The sequence below is a fragment of the Chrysemys picta genome, chromosome 1 (assembly GCF_011386835.1).
Source record: "Chrysemys picta bellii isolate R12L10 chromosome 1, ASM1138683v2, whole genome shotgun sequence".
NCBI classification, from domain to species: Eukaryota; Metazoa; Chordata; order Testudines; family Emydidae; genus Chrysemys; species Chrysemys picta.
The window spans coordinates 162,521,089-162,545,337 of NC_088791.1; the positions used below are offsets into that span (position 1 = coordinate 162,521,089).

Consider the following 24,249-nt stretch of genomic DNA (forward strand, 5'->3'; position numbering starts at 1 on the left):
GTGCTTCCATCTTCCAGATCAAAAGATCCAGAGACATCTTCCTCACAGCGATCCAGCCTAGCATCAACAGAAGAGAGCAGTGAAGTATGTATGTAGGAAACTGGAGCTGGAGAGTATATAAGTAGTGTTACCTACCTTACAATGCCATTGCTAGCACCTCCAGAACCGATGGTAGCAGACAGCCAGCAGATGCACTGCTGTGACCTATTGAAACAAGACACATGTTACTGGGGCATGGAAGACACCAAACACAGAAAGCAAACAAGTCCCTTTAAAACAAAGTTGTACTGAATACAGTGAATAGAGATTTAAGACTTCTTAAATGTACAAATGATAGAAAAAAAGATAGAGTTGGCTGAACCTCATTGAAACCCACACAGAAACAATGAACAGCCCAAGACCCCTTCTGCTCACATCTAAACAGCATCATCATGTTATATTTTGATTCATTTTGTACTAGTCTCCTGTATGTTGCCTTAGTAATAATCAAAAATAATCATAATACTGTATGACAAAATCTGATACTAGGACAAAGATTATGGATCACATTATCAGATTTTCTCTTACATATTAGGAGTTATCTTTCTCTGTTAGGCAAAGTCAAAGGGGTAAAAAAAATCAAATTACAAATAAGATATACAAAAGAAAACAGACAAATACAAATTTGCATCTTAATAGCTTTATGATATGCAGCTCAAGATTACTATTTGCATTATTTGTTCTGTGTATCTCTTTGTTTAATACCCCTTATCCATTTATATAAAGTACATTCAGAAAGTTATGACTGTGGGAATAGTTTTTTTGAGGACTTGAAATTCAGCAGAAAGCATGTAAAAACTTGGTATAAAATTTTACTTACCTTTATTCACCTATGACTGGCATTGGAAAAGATATTGGATAAAGGCTTTCAATGACACCCGATGGCAAAAAAGCACTGGGACCTTTGGGTTGCATATGCAGATGGTAGTCCAAAGATTGTTTTTCTCTAGACACCTCTGGTGAGACTCCGTGTAGTCTATGGTGCCCATTCTGAGCACCTCAATACCAGAAAAATAAGGCTAGACCAATTCAGTGAAGGGCAGCTAAAATTACCCAGGGGCTATGCTAGGGAACAGTAGAATCAAATAATTTTAGAATGAAGCTTGAGTAACCAGTGGGACTAGAGAGTTAACTTAGGTACATTTGAAGAGTGTGAATATTAAGCCATAGCAAGGATTGTTTAGGACCATACAAGATATAAACTATGGCCTGAATGTCCCACTTGGTTCTGTAGAGAGGATATTCAATTTAGCAGACAAAATTATTGTGTTTGGAAGGGTAACTTTGCCTACTTTTTCTTTCCTGGGGAAAATTTACTTTTCAAATAGTTGTATTTCACTATTTGCATGATGAAAAGGTGTGTAGATTAGTGAAAATTATATAAATTTGGTTCCAAAGAGATCCATGGGCATCCTGGGTGACCTTGTGCAAGTAACTTCATGCTGTGTTTCAGGCGTCCCATCAGCAAAATGAGAATAATAATACTTACTTTCTTTGAAAAGCACCAAGATGAATGTATGAAGAGCAATTTAAGATGTGGGTATTAGTATCACTATGATAATCTCAGTTTTTCATGCAAATATTCACAAAAGGTGAAAAGTTTAAGAGGCTGGAAGAGCTATTCAGAAGTCACCTCCCAGTTCTGTTTTCACTTAGCTGCTGGACTGAGAAACAGACCCATATGCAGATCTTATCTGCTGTCATTCTGCTGCCTCTCATCAAATGGGCTGCTAAATCCGGCTCTGTTTCCTTTATCAGGTCTAGAAACCACATGACATTTTCAATCTTAACTGTTGTGATAAAGGAAGATTAAAGGGCCAATATCAACTTGTTTTGGCTTAAAATTTGGCTTGCTATACCTAATGTTGTAGGACTCTAGTAAAAACTTTTCCTTCTTACAAAGAGCTAAGTTACATATTTTCTACATGCACATTACACTTCATACATATTCCAATATATAATGTCATTTTATGGTTAAGGTTTATCCCATATATTTCTCCCATTAACACAATAAATAAAAATCCCCAAAATATCAATCACTCAAATCCATACTATTTGTTGTAAAAGCTATCCTTTCAAAATTTTAACCAAATTATACTATGCACAAATCAATAGGTACATGTGTGATGAATGACGAGTTATTCTTTGCTGCATTTCTGATGTATGGGTGGCCAAAAAATTGCAACAGCAACTTTAAACAGGTAAAAAACAGTATCACTCAGCACTTGCTATTTTTCTCTTAGAATAAAAGTGTCCAAATTGTTTACCTGCTTTAGACAATCACAGAAATATTCAGAGAAATACCTCTTTATTATGAAAAGTTTGGGGATAGGTCAAAGTATTCCTAAATGGAAATCCCGAGTCCCAAAGCAATCAGAACTATGAAGCTATAATCAACACCACCATTATATTTTTATATACAACATACGGAAAGCCTTGGCAATATTTGCCTAAGCCATGACTGGCAAATTAATAACAGAACTGATAGAGGAAATCCATATTTCTAAGCTTCAATTGCCAACAGCAGGGAATAAGAACAAAAATGAGATCTCAATTAAAAAAAAAAAAAAAAAACTCTGTTCTTACACTTGGCAGTAATCCTTTGAAATCTTATCAAATTACTTCATATTTTCTTATAGGATATTTTCCTGTTTATACCTATTGTATGGAGAATAAAAACATATTTCATCTGTTGTACTGTGTGCCATTATGAAAAGTGGAAATAAAGGAGATGGAAGGCGATATTAAAGTGCAAATTTCTTATTAATACTAGAAGCCTTTGTCAGTCTAGCAACAAATATTCTTGCAATTACCACCCAGAGACAAGAGCAAGAAGTAGTCAGGAATTCAAGAGATCCTATGTGTTGCCATTATTTAAAAAAAAAAAAAAAAAAAAAAGTGCTTTGCAATTACCTAAAACCGTTTATATAGAGGAACTCAAAAAGCTTTATGGCAATTCATCAATTAGCTTTATAAAATCAGTGTAGTAGTTATCCCCTTTATACAAACAGGTCCACAAGCAGAGAAGGTAAAGTCATTTCAAAAAGTGGCTATCAATTTTGGGTGCACAAATAGAGGCACCAGAATCTTAATTTTTGAATCCTCTTTCTTCTTACAGCTCCCATATAAATCAGTTCCGGGTGCTCATCACTTTTATAAATCAGGCTCAAGTTTGTCAACCAAAAGTAAAGGCACCTAAAATCAGTGCCAGTATTTATAAATAAATAGAAGACTGCCATTCCCAAAGTGGAACAGCAAGCCAGTGAGGAAGGAATAGAAGCCTGAAATGCAGATTCTCATGAGAAATATATTGAAATTTGAGAACACCTGATCTGTACAATTCTGAATATAAAAAAAGATCTGAACAACGTGTGACCAGGGATTAAAGCTAAACTGCAATTTCTCTTCTTCAGGATTAACAAAACAGTACATCATTGACACTGAAGGGCTTTCAGCAACAAAAAGTTTTACCCATTCTCATGCTGTCCTGAAGACACTACCCATTTATCATACTGAATGAATGAAAGGAACTAAAGCGGTTATATTATACAAAATGGAAACATGACAAGGAATTTCAGTGAGAGTCTGGAGATTACAAAGCAGGCAGAGTCTACAGGTGGCTACAGCAGGAATTGGAAATTATGAAAACACGAAGAGAAGAGTGAAAACAAAGAAAGCTGGCAACCATGCTTAAGTAGCTGTGGCAGACAAAACTATATCCGTAGTTTAATTGTTAGAGTTAATTTAGGTTTTAAATGCACCTAGAAGACTAAAACAAGAAAGAAAGGGAAACAAACATAGAGCACGAATGAAGAGGATCAAATGACACATTTGTGTCACAGAGCTTTAGGAAAATTGAGAAAAGTTTAATCTACAATTTTTAGATATTTAAGTCTACACACTAATGGGAAAATTGTTCCTTCTTAATATAAATTCATAGTCGGTGGAAAGATATTTCAAAAGCTAAACAAAAACAGGGATTGACTTACTGAGGTTTGTAATCATGAGAACGTGTGTGGTTGTTGATAAAAATAACTTAAACTTTAAAAACTTAAAACTTAAAAAGCATTACTAGTAGAGATTAGCAAATAACTAGCAACAAATAAACTAAGTTTCTCTATATAACTGTGAGCATAGCCCAATATTCTTTCGTCATCATACCACTGTAAATAATTCCCAAATTTCTTTAGTAAATAATTCTTAGTCTGCAGATACTGGGCAAATGGTTCATTGTGAATATTTGCAATTCACACCAATCACATGCAATTGTTTCTGTTCCCTGATATGGTGTCATCTTTAACTATCACAGTGTAAATACAAAATTCTAAGAAATACTCTATGCTAAATTCACTTGTATGATGAAACCATACAAAGGTCTATATACACTCCTTAAATTCTCAAAATATTAAGTGGGCTGTAAGTAATGCATAGGCCTTGACTAAGCACTATGTACCAGGGACTATTTCCCACTTGACAAATATTCCAACTTAAAGTTCACATTTCATAAGTTTGAGTGTTAGATAAAAAACTCATGCATTTGACTCTTCAAAGAAAGGAACAACAACAGCGTTACAAATGTGGTAAAATCCAAATTTGCAATTCAAATTTCAGAAAAAAAAAAAAAAAAGTTTATCACTGATTATCACTTCAAAAGTTTTTTTTCTCTTAATTAATTGGCCTCTGAGAGGTGGTAAGACAACTCCCACCTGTTTATGCTCTCTGTATGTGTGTATATATATCTCCTCAATATATGTTCCATTCTATATGCATCCGAAGAAGTGGGCTGTAGTCCACGAAAGCTTATGCTCTAATAAATTTGTTAGTCTCTAAGGTGCCACAAGTCCTCCTGTTCTTCTTTTTACTAAACTCTAGGTGCTGATAAACTGACTATGCGTTCAATCCAAGCAGATGACTGTCTTTCTGCAAGAGGCAAAGCATTCTCAGTCCTCAATGACTAAGAGTTAGGGGCTGTTGATTCTTTGTCAATGCCATATAAAGCTCCTATTTATGTAACTTGTCATATTAATAAAGTAACTTTTTGCTATAACCACAAAGACCGCTTAATGTAACCAGCAATAGCATTTTATCAGCTATGTATTTATACCTCGGCACTTGCACCAGCATCACTAATGAGGAAAGTCTCAAAACTAAATCAAATATTGTGGGCTTGTCTACACTGTGTATTAGTCTGCCCCAGCAGGGTGTAAATTCTAGTGTAGTGGTTCCCAAACTTGTTCCACTGCTTGTGTAGGGAAAGCCCCTGGTGGGCCAGGCCGGTTTGTTTACCTGTTGCGTCCGCAGGTCCGGCCGATCGCGGCTCCCACTGGAGCATTTGCTGCTCCAGGCCAATGGGAGCTGCTGGAAGCAGCGGCCAGTACATCCCTCGGCCCGCACCGCTTCCAGCAGCTCCCATTGACCTGGAGCAGCGAATCGCGGTCACTGGAAGCCGCGATTGGCCGAACCTGCGGACGCGGCAGGTACACAAACCGGCCCGGCCCACCAGGGGCTTTCCCTGCACGAGCGGCGGAAAAAGTTTGGGAACCACTGTTCTAGTGCATGCTATTGTGTCATATGCTAACTGACCCATGTGGATGCTGCTGGCACACACTAAAAGCTTCCTAGTGTGCTTTAATGCAGTACTATTTGGAATGGGACTACATTAACACTAGGGAACTTAAAATACATGACAGCAAGGTCTGAGTGGGCCAGTTAGTGTGCAACACGCTACTGTGAACTAGAATTTACTCCCTACTGAGGCAGACTAACACACCATATAGACAAGCTCTATATCTTACAATCATTTTGATGGACCACTGGTAGATTTTCCACTTCTCTAACAGCTACTTAAATCAAAATTACAGCTCTGCTTTTGTTAATCTGTTCTTGAGTGATATGTGCATACCTGGTCAAATAAAAACAGTAAGACCAACATTTTCAGACTCAAGTTAGAAAGGAAAGCAAATTGCTGTTAATTTCTAAAAAGGTGAACACCCATAGTTCGTCAACTGCAATAGCTGTTGCGGAAACTGAAAAGTTATCTATTTAGGTGCTTAAACACTTGCAGTGAAATTATAATTTACTTAGCGAAGTTTATAGATGGCACCTTGATCTGCAAATAGGCACAAAACTAGAAAACTAAAAATCTGGAACCAGTATAGTCACTGCCTCGTTTATTTCAACTATACTTACCTTACTAGGCATGATGGTAACAAAGGAAATCTAAGTGACCTGTAAGATTGTGTGGAAAGTAATTAAGCCACCAAAAGCCATTTTTTAGACATCAGTGTCACTGAGTAGTTATCTACCATATAAGCAAACAGCAGGATAAAGTTTGCTTAAGGATTACAATGTAGAATGAATGCCATGAATAGTTCTATTATTAGGGACTTTTTGCATTGTGTTAATGGTGGCTGAAGTTACACTATATTGTTTCTCATCCCTGAAAGGATGACTTCCAAACTCCCAGTATTTCCAGAATGGCCAGGCAGAGTCTTCTGGTTTGAATCTTGATGCTCATGTGGTTGCATGAATAATCATTACATACCTGTTCTTCATATGATACACTTGCCAAAAAAAAATCTCATATACATCTGCTGAGTAGAAAATGTAATTGAAGTGAATCTGTGGTACTTTTTCTAGTGAACCTTCACAAATTCAGTGGTTCCCAAACTTGTTCCGCCGCTTGTGCAGGGTAAGCCCCTGGCGGGCCGGGCTGGTTTGTGTACCTGCCGCGTCCGCAGGTTCGGCCAATCGCGGCTTCCAGTGGCCGCGGTTCACTGCTCCAGGTCAATGGGAGCTGCTGGAAGCGGTGCGGGCCGAGGGATGTACTGGCCGCTGCTTCCAGCAGCTCCCATTGGCCTGGAGCAGCGAACCGCGGCCAGTGGGAGCCACGATTGGCCGGACCTGCGGACATGGCAGGTACACAAACCAGCCTGGCCCGCCAGGGGCTTTCCCTACACAAGTGGTGGAACAAGTTTGGGAACCACTGGTGTAGCATTCACTTAGCTCTAGATCACAGCAACCAAGTTGCGCTGAATCCTGTATTTCAAGCCGATTCCAAAAGAACTCTAAGCACATTTGTAATGACAACATCCAAGAGTGCTCAAGTGTCGGTATTATGTCTTAATGGGTTCCTGTAAGTAAACCTAAGGTCACTTCCTGAAGGCTGACATTTTAAAAGGCAATTATTGAAGTAATTACTTGTTTTTTTAAACAAGTGCAGACAGTGGTTTTTCTATTGTTGAAAAGAACAACTGTGTCAATGTTATTTGCAACAGCACTGAATGACTTTCAAGCCCAATGAAAGGCCACATTATTGATATTATATGACTCATAGCTCTCTTTCTTGAGATAAAGTTATCACCAACTAGTCCAAAAATTGTTTGCTAGGAGTTAACTTCTATATGTTCTTACCTGCTTGTGTTCTAAATAAAAAATATGGATTGGAATATTTGATGGATGGTGAACTGTGATACATGGACTCACGGTTCTTAAGCAGCACAGTGTATTCATTAAGAAAACTATAATTACAGACCCTAACTGGCTTCTCTATACCTTCAATTCCAGCTATTGAATTGAAAAGTCTACCTTGTTCACCAGGGATCAAATTTTGTGTGGAATTCTATTCAGCACACACACACACACACATCTAGGGCTGAATAATAAACTGCAAGTGTGCATACTGCAGAAAAACCTTTAATACAGGTCAGGTGAGCTCAGTACAACAGAAACTTTATCAGTATTATTTGGCTTAGACCCATTCCTTCTAGGCATTTCTGCAGGCATCAAACCAGAGTAAATACTATATTTCCAATGCACAGAATCTTTTTTTTAAAAGTTATACCCAATGATCAGTTCGGAATGAAAACAGCCTTCTGCAGGAAAAATAATGTGGCCAAGTATATACTTCAGAGTGGTTGAAGTAGACTATTTTTGATCATTCCTTCAATTCCTCTCAAGTTGTTTTGACTACACTGTCGAGACAAACACTATGCAAACATTAGCTTATTCCTTGTAAGAGCTCAAGGTATTGGGCTCTTCATCCTTCCCCAAAGGAACAAAGAACTGGGAATTAGACACCAGGCTAGATCTGAGAACACTGCCACAAAAGGTCATCCCTTTGATATGCAACACCACTGGATTTAGTGGAGTCTGATAACTAGTATTTTAAAAGCTCTCTGGAAGCAACATGGATCCCTGCAGTACAATATCAAAGTCATTAGACTTGTAGATGAGCACTACAAAGGAAATTGTGGTTTTGTAAATCAAGTTGTCTTTTTACTGGGTTATCTTCCTGACAGTGCACTTCTCAAGCGACATCACTGCATTAGTGTATTTTGCTTTTCCTCAGTACTACTCTCATCCTATTCACTCTATTTTTACTGTTATTCATTATTTCGAATCATGTCTGTCTAGCCAGTGATTTACATTTTTAGTAACTTATTCATAGGCCTTTATTATTCCCAAGGAGTCAATGAAGGGCGTCACAGTTTAGGGCAAATGCATCTGTATCTCCCCTTGTGGTCCAGCAAGGGCACTTACTCTAGGCTCCCGGCTCCTCAGATGTCACTGGTTTTGGGTGGAGACCCATGCTCTCTCCCTCAGGACCAGAGTTTTTTCAGGTTGCCCACTTCCCTGCCTATACTGTGAATTCCCCAGCAAGGCAGACTGCTTAAACAGGCCTGCATCTGTGCTTTGCTTCTCTTCAGAAGCTATGAACAGTGCAATTGCCACAGTTATAAGTTACCACACTGCCCTACACGCTTACTCTTAATGTGAAAACATGACAGAGAAAACATATTAAGGCCTACACGTAGGATAATAAGCTTAGAGATCAGCCCAACTCCAAGAAAGGCTCTGGTTGGTGATCAGTCCTTTAAACCCAACCAAGCGTCTTTTCTGTAGCTATAAGTTCATTACAGTTTTTTACTCAGAACAAGGGCCGGCTCCAGGCACCAACTTGCCAAGCAGGTGCTTGGGGCGGCCACTCCGGAGAGGGGCGGCACGTCCAGCTATTCGGTGGCAAGAAGGACCTCCCGCCGAATTGTCGCCACAGATCATGATCGCGGCTTTTTTTTTTTTTTGCGCCGCTTGGGACGGCAAAAACCCTGGAGCTGGCCCTGCTCAGAACAAGCACCCATATCCATAGGATAACCCTTCCTTCATACAGGTTGGGCCTTTCATCTTCAGAGACCATGAATATGTAAAAACAATGAGGAGTCCTTGTGGCACCTTAGAGACTAACAAATTTATTTGGGCATAAGCTTTCGTGGGCTAAAACCCACTTCATCAGATGCATTGAGTATAACATACAGTAGAGAAGTATAAATACACAGCATATGAAAAGATGGAAGTTGTCTTACCAAGTGGGGGGGTCAGTGTTAATGAGCCAATTCAATTAAGGTGGAAGTGGGCTATTCTCAACAGTTGACAAGAAGGGGTAGAAATCACTTTTGTAGTCCTAATGAGGCCAATGTAAACAAGGTGGCCCATTTCAAACAGTTGACAAGAAGGTGTGAGTATCAGCAGTGGGGAATTAGTTTTTGTAGTGACCGTGAATATGTAATCAGTCAGACAATGATTCTCTCCTCAGGGCATCGCTTCAAAAGGTTGGATTCAGAGGTGGGAATTTGCATTCACCTCCCCGTAGGTATTTCAGAGGAAACCCACTTAACTTGGTCTATCCTAAGAGTATGTTTTTGTCTGGCACATTGTTTAAAATAGTCCTTTGATGCTCAGAAAGCTTCCTAGGGTTTACATTAGTCATCTTTTCACCTGGCCACTCTTCCCCCCCACCCACCCCAAGAAGTCACACACAATACCCCAATAATACATGAACTTTGCGTTTATAATACAGAAGGACTCCAAAACTGTTTAAACTTAATTCAGTCAGCTCTCCCAAAGATATTGCAGGAAATTGCCATATGTGTTGCAAAGTGATAGTAATCAGGAGTGAATTGATGTGTGACAGTGTTATGCCTCATAGAGATTAGAAAAGACTTCGCATTTTCTAATCTTTGGCTCATTTCCCAAGCTCCATCTCCATTGAAAGCTTCTCAACTCTGATTTTCTCTCACCATTTCAGTATATATTTAGTACTGAAGCAGGAACAAGACAGTCCAAAGCAAATTCTCTTAACTACTGTTTCTTGCACTTCTCAGTAATAAATATAGCATTTCAACTGATGGTCCATATTGTTTAAATTTCTTTTGTTTGTATTCTCTTGGTAGAAAAACATTGGGTCCATTCCTGATAAGGAATATTACTGTTTGAGGTCTATAACCAGCATCCTTCAAATGAAGGATCATTTATGTTACGTTAAAGAAGCCCTTTACTGGATATTGACAGTTTCTCCAGTGTCTTCTACTAGTCTTCCATTTCTGGGGAAATTCTTCTATCAAGGTATGATTATGCTATTCTAGCATTATGACAAATCCCTGGATTTGACATTTTTCAATGAGCATTTAGTCCTAGGCTTGGTATAGATATTTTCTCAGCTCCATAGCTGTCCTGAGGGAGATGGTTTAATCAGTGGTGTAAACACAGAAAAAATACATTTGTTACCACAGGTGATACAGTTACAGTCTTTGCACTTTGCTATTTTAGTAAGTCTTGATACATAGAGAGTAGTTTGTCTGAGATTAACGTTTGTTTTTGAAAGTCAGCATTCACTGGTCCCATCCCATTCCCCATCAGAGAATTAGAAACCTAAATATTGTCTCATATGCTCTGAGTAAATTTTGAGAACTCAGGTTGAAGCTCAGAGAAATGTTCATTCATGTTGTCCATTGCAGACAAGGTCACTTTTGTCATCTGAGTATGAGACAAGCACATTCCCAAGGAATAAAGACATAATATTAGATGTCCATCATAGGATAGTTCTTCTATGCTTCAGGCAAGGACACTTCCAAAGAAGAAATAAAACAATTAAACATCCATCACACAACAAGGACCTGCCTCAGGAGGAAGCCAGTCTTGTTCTCAACGTCTTCCTAGAACCAGGTACAGTCAAAATGAGATAAGGTGTCCACACCTGCCCCAGGACCAAAGGAAAACAGCATGACAACTGGTACAGTGAGAAACCCTTGATACCAGGCATTTAACTGAAGCCTCCTCAGAGTCACTGCACTAAAATAAAGTTGCGGCACATCCAGTTTTATTTTCTGAATATACCTCAGAACTGGATCCTTTTCTACAACCAGTCACTTGAATGTAAAATATTAAAACTTACCTGTTCTCCTTTCTCACTGCCATCTCTTGATTTCAGCGTGTAAGTGTCACTGCTGATCACTGCTGCCAACATTCTCACCACCACCTTTAAAATATTCCTACAGCTGTAGTCTCTAATCTTATACGTGAAGGCCTTGTTTCCAATATGAAAAAGGTATGTTTTTTAAATGACCTAATTAATTCAAGTTAACTAAACAGAGGTAAAATCCCAGTGAAGACAAGGCAGTTGTAATTTTTATATGAGTTAGCATGTCCAGTAAAAGCCTCTGGGGGAACCTAGGGTTTATCTCCACCTGCTAACTCATGGAAATTATGAACTGCCTTGGCTTCATGAGCATCTTACCTTGTGTTCGTTAACTCAGGTTGCTTGTCTGTAGTGAAGAGAAGATCTAATTTTAGTACCTCCATTTGCAGCATTTCCTGAAAGGCCATCCACTCTGTCTGCCTCTGATGCAGATTCCTCCTTAACAGCATCTTTCTTTGTTAAAAGAAAGTCATTTTTCAATTAAAGCTGGTATGACTATCCTCTGATGAGATTTTCTGCTGAAATTTTAACTTACTATAACATGCAAGTACTATACAAAAAAATTCCTTTTTTCAAACAGCTCTTGTTTAAATCAGATTTATCACATCTCAACTCTAATGTCCCTACTTACTTCATGAACGGTCTTTAAGGAAGGCGAAAAAATCATTCCGAAGACCATGGGGCAAAGAGCTACTCTGGAATTAGATGTTGAAAAAATATTGACATAGCTGAAAACTGCTCTGCCACAACAACAAACTATATCTCAGATTACAATTTTCAATGCATTTAAGTGACCCAGGAGCCTAAATTCCATTTTCAAAAAGTGACTTAGACAAATAGAAGCTTAAGTGCTACTGATATTTAATAAGTCCTCAAAAGTCCTAAGAGTCAGGCCCTCAAGAGAGTATGCCTTAAAAATCTTGAGACTCTAAAAGATAATCAAGTTTGGGTACTTTTTATTTACCTTAAAGCAGTGGCATAGCTAGCATGGGACATTTGGGTGGGCCCTCACTTCGGGTGGGTGGGCAGGAGGGATCGGGGAGCCCGTCTTCGCCCTCCCCCTCCAGCCACCTTGCGGTGGGGGGGGGTGATGGAAAGTCTGACTAGGGACCCCTGAAGGTCCCATGTGCACACCCAGCTCCAGGAGGAGACGCTGCTCTCTAACACGCACGGCTCACGGAACCCACCCCCGCCGTACCGCCCCACGCTGGGGTCGGCTCCCTGAGGTGGCAGGCCTAGGTTTTTTGGTGATTGCTGCTGCCCTCCTCCTGCTGCAGCGTGCATGCATGCCCGCTCGTCAGACTCTCCGCTGCTGTGCTGCTGCTGTCTCTCCTCCTCCCATTGGGCTGGGAGTGTATACACCTGGCGTGTGGTGTCCTCAAGGTCTGGGCGGGGCTAGCGCTGGGGCCAGAGCAGAGCCGGGGATGGGCCTGGATGCTAAGTGGGTGGGCCACAGCCCACCTGTAGCTATGTCCCTGCCTTAAAGGTCCACTTTAGGATACACTTAAGTCACATTTTCTAGCTATTCCCTGTAACTATAATTTAAATCAAAGATAAGTACTTACTTACCTGTAATTTTTTCTTCTCTGAAGTAGGCACCTGGAGCACCATATCCATTACACCTAGGATATTCCTCCTTTAGCTTCAAAGCACAGAAGCTCTTAAGAAAAAACAAAAAACACACTGCTTTAGCTTCACAATATACTGCCAACAGGTGGAGCTGTTTGAAAACTGATTGTCTTCTCATCTTGGGCAGTTGGCTGTGAAGAGGCAAATAAATTCTAATTTATTAACCTTAAAAAAGACAAACCGTCCCTAGGCATGATATTTGATGTCCATGTTTATAGCACAGAAATGGCAACAAAGACTTTCAGTAAAGCCACGTGCCAAATATGAGGGAATACCAAAGTTTCTCCATCTCTCTGTAGGGGGGGAAAAGGAAGGATTCAGACATTTCTCTTCCACATGGAATTTTGTGCAAAATTTGTGGTGAGGGAAGGGTTCTTCACAAAGCAGCAGTTATCATCCTAGCTTCCTGCTCCAGGAGCAAGAGAATCACTTGCTTCATTCAGGATTTTTAACTTCCACTGTATTATTCTAGCCTGGAAGTGCTAGTAGACAATGGACATTCTATTGCTACTTTTCACATGAATAGCAACCAAATCCAGAGAGAACATAAGAATGGCCATGGGTCAGACCAATGGGATCCACTTAGCCAAATATCCTGTTGACTGACAGTGGCCAATGCCAGATGCTTCGGAGGGAATGAACAGAATAGACCAATTATCAAGTGATTGATCGCCTCTCATCCAGTCCTCTGTTTCTAGTATTATGTGAAAAGGTAAATAACATTTCCTTGTTCACTTTCTCTACATCATTCATGATTTTATGGACCTCTATCATATCCCCATTCCCTTTTCATCTTTTCTAAACTGACAGGTCCCAGTCTTTTTAATCTCGCCTCGTATGAAATCTGTTCCATACCTCTAATCATGTTGGTTATCCTTCTCTGTAGCTTTTCCAGTTCTAATGCAATCCTTCTTCCAGGTGGAAATGGCAGCCACAAGTGTTGGGTTCAATATCTAGGGGTTCCTCTTAACAATACAAAACAGAATCAGCTCAAGTCCCCACTCAGTAATCTGGGAAAACTAACCGTCACCCCTAGGTGCCTCTAAGAGGCAATACTTCCCCACTCACAAGCACTGAGCAAACACTCACCTCACAGTACACTGGGCAGTATCCTTTGCCTCAGTTTCCCACCTTGTGGTGTGAGTCCAACAAACAAGTGTCCTTTAACATGCCACTCCCCTTACCTTCTGCTGCACCCCACACACAGTGGGGCTGTCCCTAGTCAGCAAAGACCCAGAGTTCAGAGGTGCATTTACATGGGTCCACCTCCAACCCCTGAAAGGTGGGCGGGGGGCGTGCAATGTCTTGGCTGCTAGTGCCACCTCTACAATTGGCTTGCTACAGCTGCTGCTATCTCTGCTGCTGCTGGGCACTCACTGCCACCTTTGCTGCTGTTGACCACTTGCAACCGTCTCTCCTACTCATCCCTGCTGCCGTTTATCAGGGCTACTTCTGCAATGCCACTTTCTGAGTTCCCCCACTTAGCCCAGCTCTTATCAATTTCAGTGGGAAGTGGGGAACTCTGTGTTACTGCCTCTGTTGTCTTTCACTGCACACTGTCCCCATACTAGATCTAAAGCTTAACCCCTAGACTAGCACATCAGTGATTTCACCTCTAGCAATCACTGAATGGAAACAAGGACTCTCAATTGAATCCAATCAGCTCTAGGACTCTGTAGGCAGAGCCCACAGCATCAGATAGTCCCCACCCCCTCATCTTCAGTGGGATCCCTACCCATGCTTAGCAAGTGAGGCTCAGTTTATGGTGAACCCCTCAGTCCAGGCAGGTTAAGTTCCACTGCCCTTTACTCATACACAATGAGAACAACAACAGTTTTGTGATATCTCTTTCCAACTTTGCCACCTCTCTTTATGCCCCCTGTAAGAGGGTCCGGACTCACCCCTGCAGCGCCTCCTGATGGTCATCCAGGGAACTAGCTCACCAGCCTCTGGAGTGCCCTCTGCAGGCCAGTGATCCGCCTTGTCCTCTGCACTGGCCCCCCGTGTCTCTCCCAGGACCCCAGTGCCCCTTGCTCTGGGTGCTGCCCCCTGGCAATACCCATACATATGCTAGGTCTCCCCTCCCAGGGGAACCCCCACCCACTAACCCCACCTCACCTCAGGATAAGGCCACTGCCAGTCACCAGCTAGCCCCCACTCTCTGGGGTAGACTGCAGTATAGGTCACTCATCATCGGCAAGGTTGGGTTCGGACCTGCTGCCTTGGTCTAGCCCTGGGCTGCCCTCTGCAACCCCCAGTATCCCTTGGCCTATTACCAGGCCGCAGCCTGGGCTTTCCAGGCTGGAGCTCCTCAGCCTTTCTCCAGCCCTGCTCCACTCAGGTATCCGGTCTCACTCCCTGCAGCCAGGTCCTTCCCTCTCTGAAGGCAGAGAGAAACTCTACTGAGCTCCAGGCTCCTAGCCTCTTATATAGGCCAGCTGAAGCCTGATTGGGGCATGGCCCCAGCTGCAGCCACTTCCCTCAATCAGCTCAGCCTTCATGCTACCTGCTCCCTGGGCTATCTCAGGCCCTTCCAGGCCGGAGCAGGGGTCCACCCTGCTACACCCCCTTTTCAAAATCATTTATGAATATGTTGAACAGCACAAGTCCAAGTACAGATCCTTGGAAGCCCCCACTATTTCTCTCTCCCCCCATTGTGAAAACTGACCAGCTAGTCCTACCCTTTGCTTCCTATCTTTTAACCAGTTGCTGATGCGGGAGAGGACCTTCCCTCTTATTCCATGACTGCTTACTTTGCTTAAGAGTCTTTGGTGAGGGACCTCAAAGGCTTTTTGAAAGTCTAAGTGCACTATATCCAGTGGATCACTCTTGTCCCTATGCTTGTTGACCCTCTCAAAGAATTCTAATAGATTGGTGAGGCATGATTTCCCTTTACAAAAGCCGTGTTGACTCTTCCCAAACAAATCCTATTAATCTATGTGTCTAATAATTCTGTTCTTTACTATAGTTTCAACCAATTTCTCTGATACTGAAGATACAGAGGTGATCCTGGCCTGTAATTGCCAGGATCACCGCTGGAGCCTTTTTAGAAAATGGTCATTACATTAGCAATCCTCCTGTCATCTAGGACTGAAGCTGATTTAAGTGATAGGTTACATACCACAGTTAGTAGTTCTGCAAATTCTTATTTGAATTCCTTCAGAACTCTTGGGTAAAGACCATCAGGTCATGGCTTTTTACTCTTTAACAGTTCATTGCAAAACCTCTTCTATTGACACCTCAGTCTTGAGCAGTTCCTCACATTTGTCACCTAAACAGAATAGCATTGATGTGGGAATCTCTTTCATATTGTCTGCAGTGAAAACCAATGCAAAGAATTCTTTGAGCTTCTCCACAAGTCCTTCTCAAGTGCTCCTTTAGCGCCTTGATCATCCACTGGTCCCACTAATTGTTTGGCAGGCTTCCTGCTTTTGACGTACTTACAAAGTGTGCTGTTAGTTTTTGTGTCTTTTGCTAGTTGCTTTTCAAAAAAATTTTGGCCTGTGTAATTATACCTTTGCACTTGACTTGCCAGGATTTACATTGCTTTCTATTTTCCTCAATAGGATTTGACTTCTAATTTTTAAAGGATGCCTTTTTGCCTCTAGCCACCTTTTACTCTACTTTTTAGCCATGGTGGCATCTTTTTGGTTCTCTTACTTATTATTTGGAGTATACATTTCATCTGAGCCACTAGTATGGTGTTTTTAGAAAGTTTCCATACAGTTTGCAGGCATTTCACCCTTGTGACTCTTTCTTTTAATTTCCATTTAACTAGCTTCCGCATTTTTGTGCACTGCCACTTTTTGAAGTTCAATGCTACTGTGGTGGGTTTCTTTGGTATTTTCCCCCTTACAGAGATGTTAAATTTAATAACATTATAGTCCTTATTACCAAGCAGTTCAGTTATATTCACCTCTTGGACCATATCCTGTGATCCATTTAGGACTAAATCAAAAATTGCCTTTCCCCTTGGGTTCCATAACTAGCTGCTCCAAGAAGCAGTCATTAATGGTGTCTAGAGATTTTATCTCTGCATCCTGTCCTGAGGTGACATGTACCCAGTCAATATGGGGATAGTTGAAATCCCCCATTACTGTTGCGTTTTCTGTTTTTGTAACCTCTCTAATCTCCAAGAGCATTTCACAATCACCATCGACATTCTGGTCTGGTTGTCAGTATTGTATTCCTCCTGCTATACTTGTTATTCAAGCATGGAATTTCTAGCCATAGAGATTCTATGGTACACTTTAATTCATTTAAGATTTTTACTATATTTGACTCTATGCTTTCTTTCACATATAGTGCCACTCCACCACCAATGCAACTTACTTTATTATCCCTATTTTGTTTCGTGGTATTACCATGTCTCATTGATCATCACCATTCCACCAACCTTCTGTGATGCCTAGTATATCAATAGCCTCATTTAATATCAAACACTCAAATCCACTCATCTTAGTATTTAGATTTCTATCATTTGTTTATATGCACTTATAAAATTTGTCATAGGAGTACAGAGAACCGCTTTCTTAACTGCTTGTAAATCTAGGAAATTATTCAGATGAACTTCCTGAGACAACCATTTGCCTTGAATTGAATGAGGCCTATATAACTTCCTTCAGTGATACAGAAGATAATCTGTTTTTTGATTCTGAAAATTCCCCTGATAAACAAGATAGTTTGTAGGGTACAAAGGCATACCACCACCATGGAATAATTTCTGGTCACTGCCACACAAAAGTAAGTGAAATATTAGAAAGAATTGAGAAATTCCTAGAAGAAATACAACTTGTGAAATTTTTCCTTAGACAGCTGTACTAGAAACAGTTAAAGTCTGACAGAGATAGACCAGCTCCTGAAAGGGCACCAAGGAGCAACTGGAAATGCATGAAACTACCAAACAGCTGAAAGGTCTGGTTAGTATGTACGGATTCCATCTTGTATGGATAGGTTACCAACAATCATCTGTGATCTTCCTGTCATAGATTGGCATTCAGAGCTACTGCTAGACTGGTGAACAAACAAGGAACATGAGACAGGTCTGGAATTGGAAATTGGTCCACAAAGCACAGCTAGTATTGGTGGCACAGGAAAACTGATACGTGTAAACAAACTTTCCTGTAGGACAATGAAAAACCTGAGGAGAAATCTCTATCAGATAGTCCTTGACTCAATGTAGCAATGGGCCTGCCCATTGTCAGTCAATCTGGACGGAACCAGTATTGGGCAACATCTGTCTGTTCTTTTTTTCTACTAGAAATAGTCTTGAATTAACACCTCAAAATTCTCAGGAAAAGGCGTAATTATTTCAGGCAGCATGGGCCTCAATACTTTACTAAATTACTAAGGAAAAGCTAGTGGAAGGTGTGGGAAAGAAAGGAAACATGGCAAGTTAGGCCATGCAGCACACCTGCACATTTGAGGGAGCTGATAGGAGAACAGGTTCAGTCAGGGCCGGCTCCAGGCACCAGCTTGTCAAGCAGGTGCTTGGGGCGGCCGCTCCGGAGAGGGGCAGCACATCCAGCTGTTCGGCGGCAATTTGGCGGACGGTCCCTCACTCCGCCTCGGAGCGAAGGACCTCCCGCCGAATTGCCGCCGCAAATTGCAATCGCGATCGCAGCTTTTTTTTTTTTTTTTTTTTGGCTGCTTGGGGCAGCCAAAACCCTGGAGCTGGCTCCGGGTTCAGTGCACAGAACTCTTAGGCTGGCCTCAGGTAATGGTGCATTGCAATAAATACGACGAGGAACCTGAGCCATTAAAGTGGCGGGGGAGGAGGAAAGGAAGGGTATGGGTGGTTGGTTTTGGTTTTTAAAATGGGCTTTAGTTTCAGTGTCTATAGCAGCCTGAGCCATTGTCAGAGGCTGACGGAACGATTGAGGAAGCAGGGATTTAAGATACTTGACCACAGCCAGTACTAGAACTTAGCTAATAATTTATATTTTGGTTGCCTGGCAGTTTTGAAAAGTACAAAAAATTAATAATATTTAATAATTCTGTGGTCACCTAAATGTTTTGCTTCTGGACATTTTTAACATTATTTCAATAAAAGTGAAGGGCTACATTTGAGGCAGCAGTGGCAGCAGCACCTCATAGCCCAATGATTAGGGCCCACACCTGGGATGTGGTGACCCAGGTTTGCATTTCCTGGTCTGGAGCAGAGACTTAAACCCAAGTCTTCCTCATCTCACGTTAGTACCTAACCATCATGCTATTATGAGGTAGGTCTCTCTCAATTTCTCCTATTGAATTATTTGTATGAAATAATTTAATAGTCATTGGGTCTGAGAGTGCATTAGAATGGCTCTGTAGCCTGGGGTGTAGGAAACCCAAGTTCAAGTCCCTGCTCTAGTAACTATTTCACCCTTGTCAGAATAGAAAAAAACAGCCCAGGATCCGACTTGTTGCTTCCAAAATGCCAGGTTGTGTTGCTGAATTTCCACCCCAAGCAGCTTAAGGCTTGTCTGTAACATTGCTGTAGAGTGGGGGAGGCAGCATGCAATTGCAGAGCTGGGCCATGAGCAGGGACCCCTTTGATCCTAACTGGGCCTGTTAACTACACTGTCCTGTTTTCTCCTCAAGTACCAGTTTCCTGAAAACTCCTTCAAAAATTCTCTTCCTACTGAGGGGGAAACTGAGAGAGAAAAGTAAGAACACATAATAGGGAAAGGCACCGCATGATTAGGGGGAGAGAGAGAGTGGAACCTCCTCATTCTTCAAGCGGATGTTAAGACATGGGGGAGTTAGCTAGAGAGTCAATCAGTTCTGTAATCAGCTCCACCAATCAGCAGTCCATTGTGGAACTAGAGAGATGGTTGTGTGTAGGTTTGATTTTGAAAACAGAAAGTCTCTGTGCTTGGAAGATGAGGAGCAAAACAACCCAGTTGTAATGCATGTATGCAGGTGCTCATATGGGAGAATCTCATATATGTATAATCACATGCCTCAAGGAGTTAGGGCATTAAGAAAAACAACAAATATTGTGAGACTTATGATAAAATGGTAAGAATTGGCAACACTGCAGAATTAAGTCTACCTTGTCACCTGATGTTGACATCTCCTGGCAACGTGTTAAAGGTTTCAGCTTGATAGTACTTTTAAAAATAGATCTTAAGAAAAGGTTCATTCTGCTTTCATGTTTCAGGAAAAGATCTGACTAAAATTTGATCTCCTGTTCCAAGAAGCTCTATGTGCCTGTCAGATATTTCTTCTCTTCAGTAGACAGTGTTAGTCTATGACCAAATTAATCTTTCCACAACCTCTCTGTTGACATTTCATCTAAAACATGTTTCCTGACAAATGTCATCATGACTCTGGGATCTGCATCAGAAAGACTTTCTGATGTTAGTCAGGTAACTCAGCGAAGGGCTTATCTTTCCAGTCTACAACATAGGAATTCAAAGAAGACAAAGGGGCAAAATTTCCTCTTATCTAATATCTCAGTTCTGGCTGTCAGCTATCTACAATGAAATATGATTACAAAACATTTTTGGTTTTATCAAGTTAGTAGCGATTATTGTCCTTAGCAGCTCAGTCATCTGCAAATGCACAGGCAATGAAGTTAGATTCCTGGGTAAGTCCTGCCACACACACGGTGCACTCTTGCCAAATTTTTCTGGAGCTGGAGTTTTCAGTGGGGTGTTGAAAGTAGCGAGATTAATCGCACTGTTAAAGAAGAATAGAATACCATTTATTTAAATATTTTTGGATGTTTTCTACATTTCAAATATTGAATATTGTAGATATTCAAAAATTACAACACAGAATAGAAAGTGTACAGTGCTCACTTTATATTTATTTTGATTACAAGTATTTGCACTGTAAAAAACAAAAGTAGTATTTTTCAATTCCCCTAATACCAGTAATGTAGTGTAATCTCTTTATCATGAAAGTTGAACTTACAAATGTAAAATTATGTACAAAAAAAACTGCATTAAAAAAAAATTTAAAAATTTTAGAGTCTGCAAGTCCACTCAGTCCTACTTCTTGTTCAGCCAATCGCTCAGACAAACAAGTTTGTTTGCATTTGCAGGAGATAATGCTGCATGCTTCTTGTTTACAATGTCACCTGAAAAATGAGAACAGGCATTCTCATGGCACTGTTGTAGCCAGCGTCACAAGATATTTACATGCCAGATACGCTAAAGATTCATATGTCCCTTAATGCTTCAACCACCATTCCAGGGGACACGCATCCATGCTGATGATGGGTTCTGCTCAATAACAATCCAAAGCAGCTTTCATTTTTGGTGGTTTGGGTTTTGTAGTTTCCGCATCAGAGTGTTGCTCTTTTAAGACTTCTGAGAGCATGCTCCGCACCTCATCCCTCTTAGATTTTGGAAGGTACTTCAGATTCTTAAATCTTGGGTTGAGTGCTGTAGCTATCTTTACAAATCTCACATTGGTACCTTATTTGTGTTTTGTCAAATCTGCAATGCAAGTGTTCTTAAAATTAATAACATGTGATGAGTCATCATCCAAAGTTGCTATCACATGAAATATATGGCAGAATGCAGATAAAATAGAGCAGGGGACATACAGTTCTCTCCCCAAGGAGTTCAATTACAAATTTAATTAACATATGTTTTTTTAACAAGTGTCATCAGCATGGAAGCATGTCCTCTGGAATGATGGTCGAAGCATGAAGGGGCATGTGCATGTATAGCATATCTGGCACGCAAATACCTTGCAATGCCAGCTACAAAAGTGCCATGCAAATGCCTGTTCTAACTTTCTGGTGACATTGTAAATAAGAAGAGGTCAGCATTATCTACTGTAAATGTAAACAAACTGGTTTGTCTTAGCGATTGGCTGAACAAGAAGTAGGACTGAGTGGCTTTGTAGGCACTGAAGTTTTACATTGTTTTGTTTTTGAGTGCAGTTATGTAATGAAAAAATTCTACATTTGTAAGTTGCACTTTCACGACAAAGAGATTGCACTACAGTACTTGTATGAGGTGAATTAAAAATTATTTCTTTTGTTTATAATTTTTACAGTGCAAATATTTAGAATAAAAAATAATATACACTTCAATTTCAATTACAACACAGAATACAATATATATGAAAACGTAGAAAAACACCCAAAATATTTAATAAATTTCAATTGGTATTCTATTGTTTAACAGCGCAATTAAAACTGTGAGTAATCGCGATTAACTTTTTTTGAGTTAATCACGTGAGTTAACTGCAACTAAATAAAAGCCCTCGTTGAAAGCCTTAATTAAAAGCCCAATGAGAAAGATATTGTGAGTGCTTGAAATGCCATTTTCCAAGGATCAAAATCAAGCCCAATTAGGAATATTTTAAAAGCACTCTACAAAGAAGTTTATTTCCATGCTATAATTGTTTTAACGGTTGAAATGGCAGAGGGAGAAAAAACACCCTAATAAGAGGGAATGTTCCTGTTCCATCATCTTCCAACTTTCCTCCTTCTCAAAAAGTAACTCATTCTTGTTAAAATTTATATTAAGCGTTTTATTATCGGGAAGATAAGCCTTGAAGATTTTGGCCCAAAATAAGGAAGTTTCAACAAGTTATGAGTGACTAGACATAGGATTAGAGCGGAAGCCATTATGTAACCTTAACTATATTGCCCTCTAGCATTAGTCCTGTAAATAAATACAAAAAACTACATCACTGAAAATGTTACCATTTCACAATTAAAAGTAAAAATGTCAGGAAATGCTGATATCAAAATTTCTTCAGCAGTACTAAGTCAGTTATGTTGCACATCCTGTATCTTTAGTGTTCTATAAAATCCAGTAAAGTAATAAGATACACATTCAACAAAACAAACAAAAAAAGGAATTAAGAGTATTACATGTGCAAAATGGCTAAGTCAAAATAAATTAGAAATGCAAAGGTTTTACAAAACCAATTTTTAATTTTAACTCTTAACACTCTATTAAAATTGGTGTGGTTAGAATCTTAAGATATTTATTTGTTGGGAGCATGATTAAAATCTGCGTGGCGGTAAAGAAGCAGATCTCCTGTTACTATATGTGTATTTAAAGAGGAATTTTACATTTAACAAGTACCAGTGTTGGTACAAGTTTTGAAAAGTTAACTAGTACCTTTGCAAAGCCAGCTGGGCAGTGGGCTTGTTCCCTCCTTGTTAAGATCATGGAGCAGCGGGTAGAGCTTGGTGAATGACTGATATTTCAGTTGCTGGCTATTCCAAAAAATTGAACCAAAATTTGGTTCAGGTAGAACTGAAGCCAAAATTTCCCCTCCCCCAAAATTCAGCAAATCAAAGAAGTTGACAAAAAAACAAAGTGTAGCACCACACTCCATACAACTTTTAGCCCAGTAGTTAGGGTGATCATCACTGATGTGGGAGACCAGGGTCCAATTTCCCCCTTTCTTTGCTGAGAAGAGATTTGAACTTGGATCTCCCACATTGCAGGACCATGCTCTTGGCATGGGTTTCTCCCAATCTCTCCTGTTGAAATTGTTCCACTGTGTATAATTAAATAGTCACTGGGTTTCCAACATCCCAGGTGAGCACCCTAACAAAGGACCAGTTAGTCTCATTACCTTTACCTGGTCTGCCAACTTTTAAATTATTTTAGACAAAATTTAACAGCTTCAATACAATACAAGACCCATCCCAAAATAGCCTGCAGCCCAAGGGTTAGGGAACTCTTTTACCATGAGGGCAAGTCAAATCCATATACCTGCGCTGCATCCCACTGAGGGGGAATTAGAACCTTGGTCTCCCACATCCCAAGTGAGTGCTTCAGCTACTGGTCTAAGAGTTATAAGGTGGGCACCACCAGCATTACCACCTCCTCATGAATTAATGTCAAATTCACAGATGGTTTCAGGTCAACTAAAACAGGAGTTTTGGCAAAAACTAATCAGTCCAAAAAATTTACCCAGGGATAGACAGGAAGGGCCAGGGGACTACTTCACACTAGGACAAGGGTTCTGGAAATGTAGTCACAACCTGTAATGGCATCAGAAAGGAAAGGATCAAAAGATGCCTGAGGACCTACTTCTCTTTCATTTATTTCAAGTGTTCATGGCTGTGGCAGTCCCAGTACATTCCAGGTGCAACACAACCCCTGAGGAAATCTGAATTCATTTTGTGATTTAATGAGTATACATCCCTGTTCCAGGCGAAAATAAGGCAGCTAGAGAGCTGGTAATGTCTGGGCTGGAAAACAGCAATCAGCCTCAGAGTGTTTTATGTAAAAATGCATGCTTCCTGAGCTATTAATCCAAGCACAACGCATCCCTTCTGAAATGAACACCTGAGAGCTTACAGCTTTGCCCTGTCTATGTAGTACATAATTCCCTCACAGGCATAGTTCTCTTAACTC

The 24,249-nt window shown here is 40.5% G+C and overlaps 1 long non-coding RNA gene across 4 annotated transcripts in view; it reads right to left on the bottom strand.

Moving 5' to 3' along the window:
* LOC112059669 (uncharacterized) overlaps positions 1-24,249 on the bottom strand; it is a 167,316-nt gene that overhangs the window by 25,722 nt on the left and 117,345 nt on the right. For 3 of the 4 annotated variants that reach the window (XR_010599601.1, XR_010599598.1, XR_010599602.1), the window contains 2 exons: positions 11,671-12,953; positions 136-204 (listed from right to left, as the gene is read on the bottom strand). This is a non-coding gene — a long non-coding RNA (uncharacterized LOC112059669). The remainder of the gene's footprint in view (positions 1-135; positions 205-11,670; positions 12,954-24,249) is intronic. The other variant, XR_010599603.1, reaches the window with a different exon arrangement.